At 43.1% G+C, this 15,888-nt stretch overlaps 1 pseudogene; it reads right to left on the bottom strand.

The window, feature by feature from the left end:
* LOC147454820 (protein TORMOZ EMBRYO DEFECTIVE-like) overlaps positions 1-15,362 on the bottom strand; it is a 79,557-nt pseudogene extending 64,195 nt beyond the window's left edge.
* Between the last annotated feature and the right edge of the window lie 526 nt (positions 15,363-15,888).

Here is a 15,888-nt window from a genome sequence, read left to right as displayed (position 1 = left end):
CCAAGTCAAGGGTGTCAACAAGAAAAAAACTGCGGTTTTTGGAATCTGGCACACTTCTGTCAGTTATGACAATGGAATGGTAGCTCAAGACTTTTTGGTCATGCCTACTGGAACTATGGAGGGTAATATAAACCTAGGCCGCACGTGGATGATAGCCACCAAATGCACTATTGATAGGGGGACTGGGGGTGTTACAACGCAAAAACCAACTCTTAGCCCTACCACTCAAGCCATAGTCCCTGAGATATTGCCCAAGGAAATAAAACCCAAGACATTGCATGTCCAGGAGGTTGAACCATACGTCCCCATAGCCCAACTCTCTAGAGCTTCAACTAATGTAGTTGAAAGAAAGCTTGAGACACACAAGAACCATCCTAATATAACAGAGAAAACATACAAGTGGGTCCCTAAAACCTCTGTAGTGAGCATGGTTGATGCAAAAAAACAGAAGCCTAGTAAGAACCGTACCACTCACTCCAAGAAAAGTAAGAAAATGTTGCGATGGATCCCTAAACGACTATTGGAAGCCCAAGGCTACTATCAAGGAAATGATCAAATCTGGGTGCCAAAACGTAGATTGTGCTCTTACCTATCACCTGACCCAAGTGAGCCCAATCCCGTAGCTCCAAAACGAATCAATGATCATGGAAAGAAAAAAATCACAGAATGCTACACACCCGCTCCCGAGCTAGTCTGGGTACCAAAGAAAGAACGATTTGTTCCACCTAGCTCAGGAAGGGGAGAGTCCCATGAAGATTCTAGCTCATCATGTAATACATCCATAGAGGTAAAAGCTTCTACACCGCCTCCATCTATGGTAGTGGACCTCCATGAAGCTACAAAAGAATCCACACCTCCCAGTGTTCAAGAATCACCTAATGAACCACTTCAAGTTCGATCCTGGGAGAGTACCTTACCACCCTTGCAACTTGACGAGGCACCTAGGGTAATAGCAAACTACTGGCAAAAATCCTCACCTATTACCAACTGGAATAATTGGTTTCAAAGGGTGACAAGCTCATTTCAAACGGTATGATCTACCCAAGGAAGGGGGGAGTGTTTGCTGACAGTCATCATTCATTTGTTTCCCTCTCAACCTTTTTCCCTGACCTCTCAATCTCCGATCTTAGGGAATGTATATATATAGCCTTATACTCACAAAAAACAAAAAAATAAAGAGCAAGAGCAATTAGCAAACGAGTATGCACATTAAAGTCAAAACATTGACTCAGACCTACACATGTCACATCTGGTACAGTGAAACAGAAACCTATGCCATAAAACACCTTTGATCCTCATCACTTGAGTGATGGAGGGTAGGTAAGATTGGTACGATAGGAGTGTTTCTGTTTTAGAGTTGAGTGATTAGAAAAGTTCTCTTTTCCCACTGATGTTCCTCCTAGAGGTATTGTTTTTGTTTCCTAGTGTGTACAGGAGCGTGTTGCTATTGATAGGATTTGGACCTTCATGGAACCTTCAAATCAAGCGCGACCATCAACACAAACAGGTGTTTCTTGTCCATTAGCATTGCCCTTATCCTTTTTGCATCCATGTTTGTCTGCTTTGATTGTGATTGGTAGCATACTATTCAGCGCATTGGCTTAGTATCCAACATTTAATTCAATGTAATCTTTTGTCATAATCACTTGTTTAGGTGTAAAAATCAAGCAGTCCGACTAAGCTAGTTTGACCAAGCTAGGTATTAGAAATCTTCTCTTAATACCATGGGGAATGCCTTCCTAATAAGCAATGGTTACTTAGGTTCTTAATCCGATTTAGGCAGCATTGTATGAAATGTACTAGGGCTTTCTAGTGGGCTTAACCCTATTGACCTTTAGCTTAAGTATTATAAAGGGAGTTTACTAATGTGATGAGCCTGGGGAATGTAACAGTGTTATATGACCCCCCAAAGTTACAAAATTAAAATGATGAAAATGAACAAGCAAAAAAATCAAAGTGCCACAATGTAAAATTTTAAGCTGGAAGAGAAATCTCAGCTTGATTTGGTACTTCACTCACATGTATTGCCTATGGTACTAGAGCCCTAGAGGTTCCCAGTGTGGGCGCTTTTCCTTGAAAAGCAAAAAACCCAAGGCATACAAAATAAGCACACAGATCATAATTGAATCAATGTGAAAAGACCTTGGGGGGTCAAAGAAAAAGTAATCAGCCAGGCGATGATTTCATGAGAAATTCCTTTTATGGTAGCTTAACTACAAGGTTTTCTAGATATAGCCTCTAGTCAGCCCTTGAACATGAATACTTGGCTCTCGCGATTAAACAACTTAATTGACCACAGAAAATTAAGAAGCTTACCCATGGTATTAATATTCGATCTCTAGTGCTTTTCGACCGTCAAATTAGCGACCCCAGACTTGTTTAATTTTTTGCCTTTACATCTGTTTATGCATTTGATTACATTGCAATTTAATGTTCATTGCTAACAAATTGTTTGAAATTCTTTTTCCAATCAATGTGTCTACCTAAAACTGCATATGCTTTTTAAGAGAATGCAATTACTGTGCCAATGTTGTTTGATTTTGCAGTGACTGAAGAAGGCTAAGGACATTCATCTCAAATGCTCTTCCACCTCGACGAACCAGCTTCAACTCAATAGCTTCCGAGGACGGAATCTACATCAGGAAGGGGGGCATGTTAACCCTCACGGCTCACGGACACCCATCACCTACGATGGACGTGTATTATGTATGATTTAGAGTCAGGTACCGGGCTTGTCGGACCAATAGGGAAAGGTAGAGTGATCGTCGATGAGAGGCGCACTTTAACTTGGACATTCAAGGGATTAGTTGGTTAAGCATGGGCGCCCAAGTGTGAATGGGGTGAGCTCCTATAAAAGCCAACTAAACCTAATTTTTACTCATTCTCTCATTTGTGCAATTGAAGAGTGCTCTTGCTCCATCTCCATCTTCTTCTTCTTCACCTCCTTGTGTGTGTGTGTGAGAGAGAGAGAGAGAGGGAGAGTGTGTGTGCGATCGAGCATTACGAAGGCACGACGGCGGCGAAGCGGTTGAGCGCGGCACGACTGCAGCTTCTTCTTCATCGCGGCGAGGAATCCACCACGAAGGCGAGCGTAGAGCGGTGAGTGACACACCCTTTGTTTTCTTGAGCTTGCTAGTTTAGGCTTGTTGTGTGCTTGGAGCCGTTTGTGGCTCGCATACGGTGTATTGGCAAGTCCCTTGCTTCGACAGTGCGGCAAGGAGCGCACATACCTAAAGGTCTCACAAAAGGGGAAAGGGGGACACATGTTAGAAGGCTATCACTTATGCTGCTTAATTGTCATTGGCTAGCCCTAGGGAGGTCCAATGAGAGGATAGCAAGAGCAAATAGCAAGAGGGGTCACCCAAGAGAGGGAGGGGGATGATTTTTGCAAGGAATTATCACACACACTCTCACACAATCTCATGTGTGAAGTAAACAAGACTCTCTCTCTCTCTCTCTCTCTCTCTCTCTCTCTCTCTCTCTCTCTCTCTTAAGCTTTAATGGAAAGCTTATCACCTACTCCAAGCTTGTGAGAAGGGAGGCCTACACCAACAACTCTTGGCTTTGTGATGCAAATCCAACCAAGAGCCAAGCTTCAATGCATGCTCATCTCCTCTACCATGCTAATTACTAAGCTAAGCTATGCTAATATGAGTGATTATGTGAGGAGATGTACATATTTCTCGTAAGAATACTCCTTTTTCCTCTCAATCTACTCTCATACCCTGCTAGCTCTCACCATCTTTGAAGGTGTGTGAGGTCTTCGGTCTGAGACCGGGGATAATTGATGTTGTGTTTGCTAAGTGTTTTTCTTAGTGCATGAAGCTTTCATCTTCATTGCACTAGCTAGTCTTGAAGGAACACAAAGAATTGTATTGTACAATGTCTCTCTTGATGGGAGAAACCATAATAGAAAGCCTTTTGGAGGGGGGACCGGCTCCATGCAAATCCGGTCCTCAACTGTTGTCAATAGCTAATTTCTCTCTCTTTTGAAAGTATTGTTCATGCTATCTAACTAGGTGTTATGATTTTTGTTGCTCTCTCCACCCAAGTACTCTTGTAATTCTCATTAGGAATCTATTCTAATGAAATGCCCAGTATGTTCATGCTAATTTCCGCTACACACAAGCTTTTAGGCCATTAAATGTTACATTGGTATGAGAGCACAACGTTTCTCTTTTCTTGCTCAAGGAGGGAGGTCCTCAAGCTAGCTATAAATGGTTGGTATTATTAATTGCCTGTGAGTAAGTAGAATAGGGATTTTTCAGCCTTGCAGTGCGCCTACCTTCGTGCAATTAACGGGGCATCACCGTCGAGAGCTATGGTATTAATAGTGGAGTCCTACGGGGCTTGCCTACGGCTTAACCACTATTGAGCTATTAGAAGCTTGACAGGAGCCGGTGCTGTTTTCGTGTTGAACAACCCTCTCTTCTATTCCTTGCAATTAATGGTATTCTAGCCATGGGTACAATAGCTTGAGTGCTTTTTCTAAAGGGGTAAAGAGGAGTAGCAACTAGGGCTTGAAGTGCCAAAGTACACCTAAAAAGTTTACACCTAAAAGTTGTTAAAATGGCTGACAATAGTAAAGAGAGTGAAATCAATGTTGATAACTTTGATTTTGCTAATGAGCAAGCCACTAATGATGCTCCGATGCTTGCTAACTATCTTGTTTCTAGGCTTCAACAAGCCATGGGCAATCCATCTCTCCAAAGTGAAGTGCAACGGTAGCTCCGTGCTCATGGGATTCTCCAAGTTCACCACCATGATGAGAGAACACCTAGGAAGCCTCCTTGTGAGACTTCCAAAAGAGGTCTCTCTCCGATTCGGGAAGAAGAAGAGAATCCATACAAAGGGCTCAAGAATTTACTTCTTGTGATGCATCTCCTTCCCAAAGGAGAACTCAAGAGCCTCCACCGAAGGAACGAGAAAGAAGTGAGTCTCACGCCACCCCGACGGAGATGGCTCCACGAAGACGGTGGGCTAAACGCTCTCCATCACCACCAAAGCGGAGAAGACCATCGCACCCTTCTCCACACCATAATTCAAAGAGGGATGATAAAAAGCAAGAGAAGAAAAAGGCGAGAAAGAGGACACCCTCTTCTCCATCTTCTTCATCCTCTTCCTCTTATGAAAGTGATGGTGAAGACGACGAAGATCAAGACAAGAAAAAGGCGATAAAGAGGTCACCCTCTTCTCCACCTTCCTCAAAATCTTCACCTTCTGAAGAAAGTGATGGTGCAACCTTTGAACCATCAAAAAGAAGAGGCCATAGGAAATCCTATGCCGCGTGGAAGAGGTCGTCCAAGCTGAATAAGTTCAAAGACGGAGGGAAGAGCATCTCTTTCCTTACCTATGATGGCACCTTTGGTGCTACGGACAAAGTCTTGGCCTTTATCCAACAGTTTGATGCGGCGTTTGGAGATGAGGGCTTCACGGAGTCCTCTAAGCTACGCCATGTAGCTATGCACTTTCAAAAGTCTGCCACGCAATGGTGGTCTAGCCTACAAGACAATGGTGAAGCTCCGCGAACATGGAAAGCTTTAAGAGCTTCCATTATGAAGCAGTTTTTGGCCACCGATGCCAAAGACAAAGTACTCACCGAATGGCGAAGCTTAAAGCTCTCTCACTATGAATCCATCCACAAATATGTAGACAAGTTTTGGGACCTACAGCTCAAAGCCATTGTCTTCAAAAAGTTGGATTTTGGAGAGCAAAAGCAACAATTTTGTGCGGGCTTAACCGAAGAAATGGCGGAGTATGTCAACTCCCAAAGGCCACGTACCATATTGGCGGTAATACACCATACTATGGTGGCCTCTCGAATCAATTTCCAAACGGGGGCTAAAAGAAATAATAAGCCCATGGAAAACAAGGGTTCCAACGAGTCTAAGGGGAAGGACAATGTCCAAAAGTCTCCTAAGGGCAACTCCAACAAAGCTAAAGAGAAGGGAGTTTACAAAGGTAAAAACAAACTCTCTCCTGAAGAGCTTGAGCATTATCGCAAGGATAACCGATGTTTCAAGTGTGGAGAACAAGGGCATGCATACCATGCTTGTCCCCAAAAGAACAACCGCCAAGATCCTTCTAGAGCTACCGTGGTTGAAATCCAAGAGGAGGAGACTCACCAAATTCACCACAAAGGATCTCCTCTATGCCATGCTTGGGGAAAGGTAAGAGAACATGATGCTTTTATTCTCTTTGACCCTGGTTCTACTCACAATTTTATATCTATAGAGTTGGCCACCAAGCTAGGCATACAAGCCTATGAGATGGGAGATGTCCTACCCGCAGACAGTGCTTTCAAGGGGCAAGAAGCTTAAGTCACTCCCTTAATCGGGAAATTGACACTTCATGTCCAAAGCTATGTGGACAAAGAGGACTTCTTTATCTCTCCTCTCAAGCATGAGGATGTAATCTAGGGGTACCATGGTTTGATCGCCTGGCTGCCGATGTTAAATTCCCTGAAAGGAGAATCTCCTTTAAGTTCAAGGAAAAAGACATGTATATAGATGTTAAGGAAGTGTGTAACACTATCCCCATTGTACATACACCAGCTTTCAACAAGTCAATAAAGAGCTCTATTTCCGTGTACATGATTTTTGTTAAAGATTCTCAAAATGAACCTAATGCTTTAACAAAAGAAAATAAAAGCAACCAAGGAATTAGAGTTATCCAATTTTCTCAAGGGGTTTCAAGATGTTTTTATTGACGACATCCCTTGTGAGATACCTCCTAAACGAGGTAATGATGACCATGCAATTGAACTTCTTCCTAGAAGTTCACCGCCTAACAAACCTCCTTATAGAGTTTCTCAAGCTCAACAAGAGGAGATTATGCGGCAAGTGCATGAGTTAGTTGAGAAGGGCATGGTTAGGCCTAGCTCATCTCCATTTTGCTCACCTGTGCTATTAGTGCAAAAGAAAGACGGCACATATCGTATGTGTGTCGACTATAGAGCACTAAATAGGATCACTATCAAGAATAGATTTCCTGTTCCACGGGTAGAAGACCTATTTGATAAGCTACAAGGATCGACCTACTTCAGTAGGATTGACCTAAAAAGTGGCTATCATCAAATAAGGATAGTTCATCAAGACATTGTAAAGACCGCATTTCGCACCACATTTGGTCTTTACTAATACATTGTAATTCTTTTTGGATTGACCAATGCACCAGCCACATTCAACCGCTTGATGGAGAAGTTGTTCAGGCCTCATCGAATCTTCACTGGAGTGTTCTTTGATGATATTATCATCTACTCTAATTCAATAGACGAACACAAGCAACACCTCCAGGTAATATTTCAAGTTTTAAGAGAGAATAAACTTTATGTTAATCGAAAGAAAAGTGAATTTTTCTTGCAAGAGATTCAGTATTTAGGTCACATTATCTCTCAAGATGGCATCCAAATGGATCCATCAAAGTTAGAGGAAATAAAAGGATGGACTAAACCAAAGAATCTTCATGAACTAAGAAGCTTTATAGGTATGTGTGCATACTATAGACGCTTCATAGAAAAGTTCTCACAAATTGCGAGACCATTACATGACCTAACAAAGAAAAGCGTTAGGTATACATGGTCTGCTAAGGAGAATAATGCTTTCGGAAAGCTGAAAGAAAAGCTTATCTCTCAACCTGTGCTTACACTACCGGATCTCTCAAAGCCATTTGAGGTCCAATGTGATGCTTGTGGTGATTGCCTTGGAGCTGTTTTTCTCCAAGAAGGGCACGCCATAGGCTATGAAAGTCGAAGGCTCGACCCTGTTGAGCAAGCTCTAGGCATATATGAAAAGGAACTCCTTGCAGTTCTACATGCCTTAGACTCATGGAAGCACTATTTATTGGGTACTCCTTTCATTCTGCGAACGGATCACCAAAGTCTTAAGTACTTCATGACGCAGACCAAGCTCTCCGACAAACAAATGAGGTGAGCAAATTTCCTTTCGCAATTCCATTTTCATATTGCTCACATTGCTAGCAAGCATAATCAAGTAGATGATGCACTCTCAAGACGGCCGAGAGTGAATGCGGTTTCCATAGCAACTCACAATGATCTATCTTCAATGATAGATGAGTATGCTATTGATCCCGATTTTAGAGATGTGATTTCAGCCCTTGCATTAGGGAAGAAAGAAGAACCATTTACTTTACAAGATGGTTATCTTCTCTACGGCAATAGACTATGTGTTACTAACTCACTACGTGAGAAAGTAATGTATGAATCTCATGCTCCACCTTATGCGGGGCATAGAGGGATTCAGTCTACCTTAAAGGGGATTGAAACATATTTCTATTGGCCTACCATGAAAGTGAACATACAAGAGTATGTTTCTAAATGTGTGGTATGCCAAAAGACAAAATTTGATAGAGAGAAGCAACTTGGATTGCTTCAACCCTTGCCAATCCCTAATTCACCATGGGAGAGCATATCCATGGATTTTATCTTTGGATTGCCTAAGTCTATCCATGGGAATACGGGAATATGGACGATAGTAGACACGTTCAGTAAACAAGCTCATTTTATACCTGTCAAAAAGACTATCAAAGCCCATCAAATGGCAACCCTCTTCATTTCACAAATTTTCAAGTACCATGGCTTGCCAATGTCCATTGTGTTGGATAGAGATCCTAGAATGACCAGTAATTTCTGGAAGGGTCTCTTTGAGAATTTAGGGACAAGGCTAAACTTCTCTTTGGCCTATCATCCACAAACGGATGGCCAAAGTGAAATAGCTAACCTAACAATTCTCGATCTACTAAAAGCCTATGTAACGGAAGTAGACCAAAGATCCCAATGGGAGAAGTACTTACCCTTAGTGGAGTATGCTTACAATAACACTGTACATACTTCCACGGGAAAAGCACCTTTCGAGGTAATTGAGGGAAGATCAAAAAGTCCCTTGCTACTTAAGGTACATGGGAAGATCTTCACTGCTGATGAGTATAGCCGAGACCTACAAGAATCTTTTCAAAAGATTAAGGATGCTATCTCTATCTCACAACAAAGGTAAAAGGCTGTTGCTAACAAGCACAGAAGAGCCCAAGCCTTTAAAGAAAATGATTGGGTCTTATTAAAATTCCCCAAAGCTCAATTAAGGCACACGATGTGCAAGAATCCTACGGGACACCAAAAGTACTATGCTAAACTAGCAAAAAGGTACTATGGTCCCTTCCAGATTCTTAGGCCAATCAATGAGATGGCCTATCAACTCAAGTTGCCCAATCATTGGATCATACACAATGCTTTCCATGTGAGCCTATTAAAGCCTTACAAAGGAGAGCCACCTCAAGAACCAACTACTGAAGACCCACCGGAGATCGAGGACCAAGAAGAGGTGCTGCAGCCCGAGTCCATTCTCCGACATGAAGACAAGGTACTAAGAGGCGGTAAGACTATCTGACGATATCTTATTAAGTTTAAAAATTATCCTTTTGAAGATGCTAGATGGATGCAAGGCATAAAATCAAAGGATAACCTAAACCTTGTCAATGCTTCCCAAGAGTAAGCAAATGTACACAATGTTAAAAATGAACTAAGTTTTTGTCTTATAAGACTATCTTTTTCTTTATTGTGCACAAAAATGAGGTAGTATGCATGCTTATCAAGTTTGCGGAGACGACATCTCCCAAACACCAAGTAGAGCTTGTCACTCTACTATGGAAGATTGATAGGACTAATGTGCAGACATGCTTGCGGCAGCCTCAGGCTCTCAAGCACCAAATGGACTAGTCATCCATTGTGGAAGTAGGGTAACATAGGGATCCTCTACCCGCTAAGAAAAGGACTCATGAATATTCTTTATCCTCTCTACACCATAGTCGAGGACGACTATGATTTCAAGAGAGAGGTAATGTCATAATAATCAATATCTAATTCTCATAAATGATTTTCTCATGTTAAACTGATCATTTAATATGGGGAAGTGCCAGGGGAGAAAAAGCTAGAATATTGGTTAAGCTAGCAGACCGGCCATAGTAGGGATCCAAAGGGGGGGCCATCTGCAAAAGAGCCATGTGCAACAATGGGCTAAAAAGACCCTAAGGTTCAGCCCATTAAGACTTCCAAAATGCTAAGGTTCCAAAATTCAAAGGTTGTGTCCAAAGGTCAACCATGGGGGAATTGGATGCTTTGTGTGTGTCCCAAAAGTCTTTTCAAATCCCTATATAGGAGGGGGCAAGCCTAGCTTGTAGGGGATGAGAGAGAAAGTCACACAGAAACACACAAGCTCCCTTTACACAAAGGGAATGAGGGACACATGTCAACTCCCTAGCCCAGATGCCCACAAGGTGTACCCAATTCCTATTGGATGGCCTTGGAGGTGGACCAATGAGAATTAGGCTAGAGTAAATCTAGTTTAATTAATTTAAAAACACTTAATAAAATATCCAATGAGAATTAAGTCCTCTAGAAGACTATTGGACAGTCTCCCAAGGGGTCCAATGAGAATTCTACAGCCCAATGGCTTGCCTGATTCCTATTGGTCAAGAGGCAAAGGGGTCCAATGAGAGTTTAGTTGAATTATTAAATTACCTAAAGCTCTCACAAAAGGGGAAAGGGGGACACATGTCAGAAGTCTATCACTTATGCTGCTTAATTGTCATTGGCTAGCCCTAGGGAGGTCCAATGAGAGGATAGCAAGAGCAAATAGCAAGAGGGGTCGCCCAAGAGAGGGAGGGGGCTCATTTTTTCAAGGAATTATCACACACACACTCACACAATCTCATGTGTGAAGTAAAGAAGACTCTCTCTCTCTCTCTCTCTCTCTCTCTTAAGCTTTAATGGAAAGCTTATCACCTACTCCAAGCTTGTGAGAAGGGAGGCCTACACCAACAACTCTTGGCTTTGTGATGCAAATCCAACCAAGAGCCAAGCTTCAATGCATGCTCATCTCCTCTACCATGCTAATTACTAAGCTAAGATATGCTAATATGAGTGATTATGTGAGGAGATGTACATCTTTCTCGTAAGAATACTCCTTCTTCCTCTCAATCTACTCTCATACCCTGCTAGCTCTCACCATCTTTGAAGGTGTGTGAGGTCTTCCGTCTGAGACTGGGGATAATTGATGTTGTGTTTGCTAAATGTTTTGCTTAGTGCATGAAGCTTTCATCTTCATTGCACTAGCTAGTCTTGAAGGAACACAAAGAATTGTATTGTACAATGTTTCTCTTGATGGGAGAAACCATAATACAAAGCCTTTTGGAGGGGGGACCGGCTCCATGCAAATCCGGTCCTCAACTGTTGTCAATAGATTAATTTCTCTCTTTGAAAGTATTGTTAATGCTATCTAACTAGGTGTTATGCTTTTTGTTCCTCTCTCCACCCAAGCACTCTTGTAATTCTCATTAGGAATCTATTCTAATGAAATGCCCACTATGTTCATGCTAATTTCCGCTACACACAAGTTTTTAGGCCATTAAATATTACACCAAGCATCGATCTGATCCAATTCCTCTCTCCTGAACCTTCACCCCTGTCGGTAGATCACCCCAAATTACCTTCCATAGAAACACCTTCATATGTGGAACCTTTGGCTTCCATATGTTCTCCATTACTTGCTCCCACCTTTCCTCCAGCCATTGCTTTCTCCACAGCTTGTTTAGGGGGCTAGAACAATTCTTCTTATGCATCATTGTCTGATATATGATTTTAGGATGGGGTTTTTCTAAGAGACTGCTTCCAAGCCATTTCCAGGCATTCCAGTCAAACGTTAAATCACAGATTGGCATCACTAAATTTTCAAGCTCCTTCATCACTTTGTGGACAAGCAAGACCTCCAAGCTATTGAGTCAGTACTAAGTAACCAGAAGGTCAATGGTTTTCCAACTCTGGTTGCCACTGTCCCAAAAGTGCCCAAGTCACTTCAGACCCTTATTATTCAGTTTCCTAGCCGTCTCAATCCAATAGGGAGTTTGTGGCGGATCTATAACTTTGGACAGCCAGGGGGGGGACCAATACAAAATGGATTCTTGAAGTATCTGACTTCTTTCCCCCACTGTAAGACTCCTGCTTCTCTCTTGCATTTTCTTATCAATTCTCCTGAGATGCCCCCCAGTCTTAAGGTAGACCACTCCGTGGCTAACAGTTTGTCATGAACCTCCACCCTCTCCACTTTCCACCATGCGAGCCAAGTTTAGCTGCTTATATCATATCACTGACCATGAGTGCCCAAACTTGATCCTGTTTAGCCAGGGAAAATAAAAACTTGGAGCAAAAAGCTTCTGCATGGGACACAAGGTTGAAAATTCCGAGGCCTCCTTGATTCACCGGTCGAGCAACTAATTCCCACCCGGCCCATTGCCATGGCCTGGAGGATTTCGTGTTGCTTTTCCATAAAAACCTTTTACTGGTTTAAAGAACTCCTTCCAATGACACTTAGCCATCTTGAGAAGTGGGCTAGTGAAGGCAATGTAAGGAATCATAAAGGAATTCATTACTTTTATCCGACTTGGGAATGGGGGAAGAACATACTCCCACCCACTCATTTCACCCCCAAGGGGGCTCCTAGATGTCTGAATATATTCCCTTTTGTGACAATCTCCCCCGACCAGACAGAAGGGTCAAATGAGTCATTTTCCGATAGGGAGATCAGCCTTGACTTCTCTATATTGCACTGAGACCCTAAGCTGTTGAGAATATTTGTACAATATCCAGAGCTTTCCTGATGACCTGGGGGCACGCCTTCAAGAAGAGGAGAGAATCGTCTGGCAAAAGTTTTGCTAGGAGTTGGCTATTTCCTGGAAAAGCAAGGCCTTGCAACTCCCCTCGTTCGGCACTAGCTTCGAGCGTCGTGATTAAAGGATGTGATCCTATGGCAAAAAATAGGGGGTCCAGAGGGCATCCTTGCTTAATAGACTTTTTGACCTCAAAAGAGCCCACAATTCTATCATTGAACAGGAGCTCTGACTGGCTTCCAGCCCCCAGTACCCGTACCAACCGACATAGGCGAGGCCCAAAGCCCAAAGCTTCCATGACGGATTCTATATATGTCCATGTTATTCTGTCATAAGCCTTGTCCAAGTCTAATTGCAACAGAATGCTCTTCTCCTTTGTGACAGTTGTGTACTCAATGCCCACCATTGCTGACAAGATGTTATCGTAAATGGACCTTCCTTTTATGACCCATATTGATGGGGAGAGATGATCTTGGTTAAAAAGGGGGCTAGTCCGAGGGCTACTACTTTAGCTATAATTTTGTAGGCCACCGACATCATCGTTATAGGACACCAATGTTTCAGTTGAGAACAACAGATCTGTTTTGGGATGGGTTTGATAAGACCTTTCTTTACACTTACCTCCAGCGACCCTTCGACCATGGATTTTGACCATGGCTTTATTGGCCAATATTGTGATTGGGGCCTTAAGATCATCCCAAAATTCTCTATAGAATTCCAATGTCATCCCATCCCAACCATGGGACTTTTCCTTGCCAAGGGCTTGCAATGCTAGTGAACATTTGTCTTCGGAGAATGCCCCTTCCAAGCAATTAGCTTCTGAGTGGGGAATTTCCTTCTTGACACTCTACAGTAAGGTCCCTCTGGCTCCTTCCACTTCTTGGGATTGGATCTCTTGCCGTCCAATGATCTGACTAAGATAACTCAACATTAGACTATCCATCTCATCTTGGTTATGAACTGCTATCCCTTTCTCATCATAGAGCGAGCGGCCGTGGCCCCGACTCTTCTTGATTTTTAAAGCCCTAAAAAGCTACGTTTGATTGGAGGCTTCAGGTTGAAGGAAATTCTCCCTCGAGAGAAGCCTTGCCTTTCGGATATCTTCTAACTGCTCATTAGCAAGGTTAGATTTGGCTTCAAGCCATCGTTTGTGCTCCTCCTCAGTAGCATGCCCATTGGCTTTTGTGGAGGTAAGCAGCTGGACCTCCGATGTAAGATGCAGAAGGTGTACCTCCCTAGCTTTCTTGAACTGGGGGCTCAAGGTTTTGATTGCTTTATGGATGCTTCGAGCAAAGAGGTCCCACACATTGTGTTTGTTGAGGTCGACATCTTTTTTGAGCTTACCCAGTGCTTTCTTAGTTAGGTTCCTGAAAAGAGGGTCTTTGAATAGGTGTGCCCCTGTTACTAACAGTTTTTTCTCACCTCTTGGGGTCTCCTCCTCCCCTTTACTCTTCTTAAAATGTATGTGCAGAGGAATGTGATCCGAAAGTCTTTTTGTTGGGATTACCTTCATGGCCATCAACAACGGTATCCAGTCAGCTGGGTGTGAGCAATAGCATCTATCCAGCCTTGAGGCAGTGCGGGCATGCTGAAGGCTTGTGTAGGTGAACCCAGGCATGCTATTCCATGGGCCGACTTCCCATAAGTCGATCATCGCCCACTTTTCGCACAAACTTTGCCATTTAGACCTTTCCGAGCCAACCAACATATTGGAGGATCCTGTTCTATCCTTGCTCTTTTCAACCATATTGAAGTCGCCAACCAACAACCACTCACCTTCAATAGGAGTATCTCTAAGATACATCCACAGTTTAGCTCTTTCTTTTGCATTGCAAGGCCCGTACACATTTACAATGGTGAAGGGATGCCCTTCCCATCTGATTCTAATCCCCAAGATTCTGCCGGATGGGTGGTTAAGAACCAACTTCGGCTCCAATTCTCTGTCTGCAATGCTGAGGATGCCACTGAAACCGTTACTTCCTTCTTCATAGAATATCAGTTTCTTTCCTAGAACCTGTTTTCTCTTGCTATGGGCACCTAAGTGGTGTTCTTGGATGGCCTAGTAGTTGACTGTCTTCTCCTTTTTTACTTCCTCCCAGAAAAGGGTACTCTTCTTACGGGTTTTCAACCCCTTTACGTTCCAAGATTGGATAGGGAGAGACTCCATCATTAATGAGGGGTTCATTGGGATAAAGGAACAAATCCTTCAGCATCCGAATCATTTCCCCCCCCCCCCCCCCCCCACTTCCCTTGGTCACAGGAGAATCCGGGGGTTCTAAGTTAGGGGATTTCTTTTCTTGTAGTGCTACAAATGGATTGTGCAGTGGGACAGGGAAACCCCCTCCTTTCGAAGGGGTGGAGGATGAATTAGATCCTTTCACCTCAAGTGTTCTCACGACTTGAAGCACTTTGGAGTATCTTACCACTACCTTCACTCTTCTGGCTCTTTTCAGACCAGGGACTTGGACAGCTGTCACCGTTGTCATTGTCATAAATTTGGGGGTAGCAGCGGGAGTGCTGGTCCTATTATTATTGCTTGCACCTTCAAAAGTTTGTTGTATGGGAATCAATTCCTCCACAATCTTATTTTGCATCTTAATATCCATTTTGTCACATACCATACCTCCTTTATCCTTCTCTGCATTTAACCCTTCGTTACTGCCTCCTTGCTTCTCCAACCCTTCCATCGGGAATCCATTTTACTGGGGGTTGGTGCTCTCGGAGATGCAGTATCATTAGACTTCAAGGGGCAATCCTTGGCAAAGTGTACAAAGTTGTTGCATTCAGAACATGCCCCAAAGTATGTTCCAAAGTTTAGCGGAATAGTAACTAGCCCTACTCCGACATTGATAACCATGCTCTTAGGTGGCGTTTTAGACACATCCTAGCCTATAATAATCCTGTTTGAGGTTCTCCCAAGCCCTCTCTTTCTAGGTATAAACAAGGGAGTTCCCAATTGGCTAGCAAGCATCCTGAGATTTTCCCACAGCCAACTAGGCAGATCCACAAGCTCAACCCAGACCGGATGAAACCCTTGTAAATATTCAGCTGAGTCGAACATTGGCTCCCAAGGCACCACACAAACCGTATTCCTATTAAAGACTAGGAGCCCTTTCTCAAGGATCTTTAGACTTCAAGGGGCAATCCTTGGCAAAGTGTACAAAGTTGTTGCATTCAGAACATGCCCCAAAGTATGTTCCAAAGTTTAGCGGA

This window comes from Adiantum capillus-veneris, chromosome 7 (genome assembly GCF_014529385.1).
Source record: "Adiantum capillus-veneris isolate H3 chromosome 7, ASM1452938v2, whole genome shotgun sequence".
Taxonomy (NCBI): domain Eukaryota; kingdom Viridiplantae; phylum Streptophyta; class Polypodiopsida; order Polypodiales; family Pteridaceae; genus Adiantum; species Adiantum capillus-veneris.
This window is presented reverse-complemented; position numbering and strand designations above follow the sequence as displayed.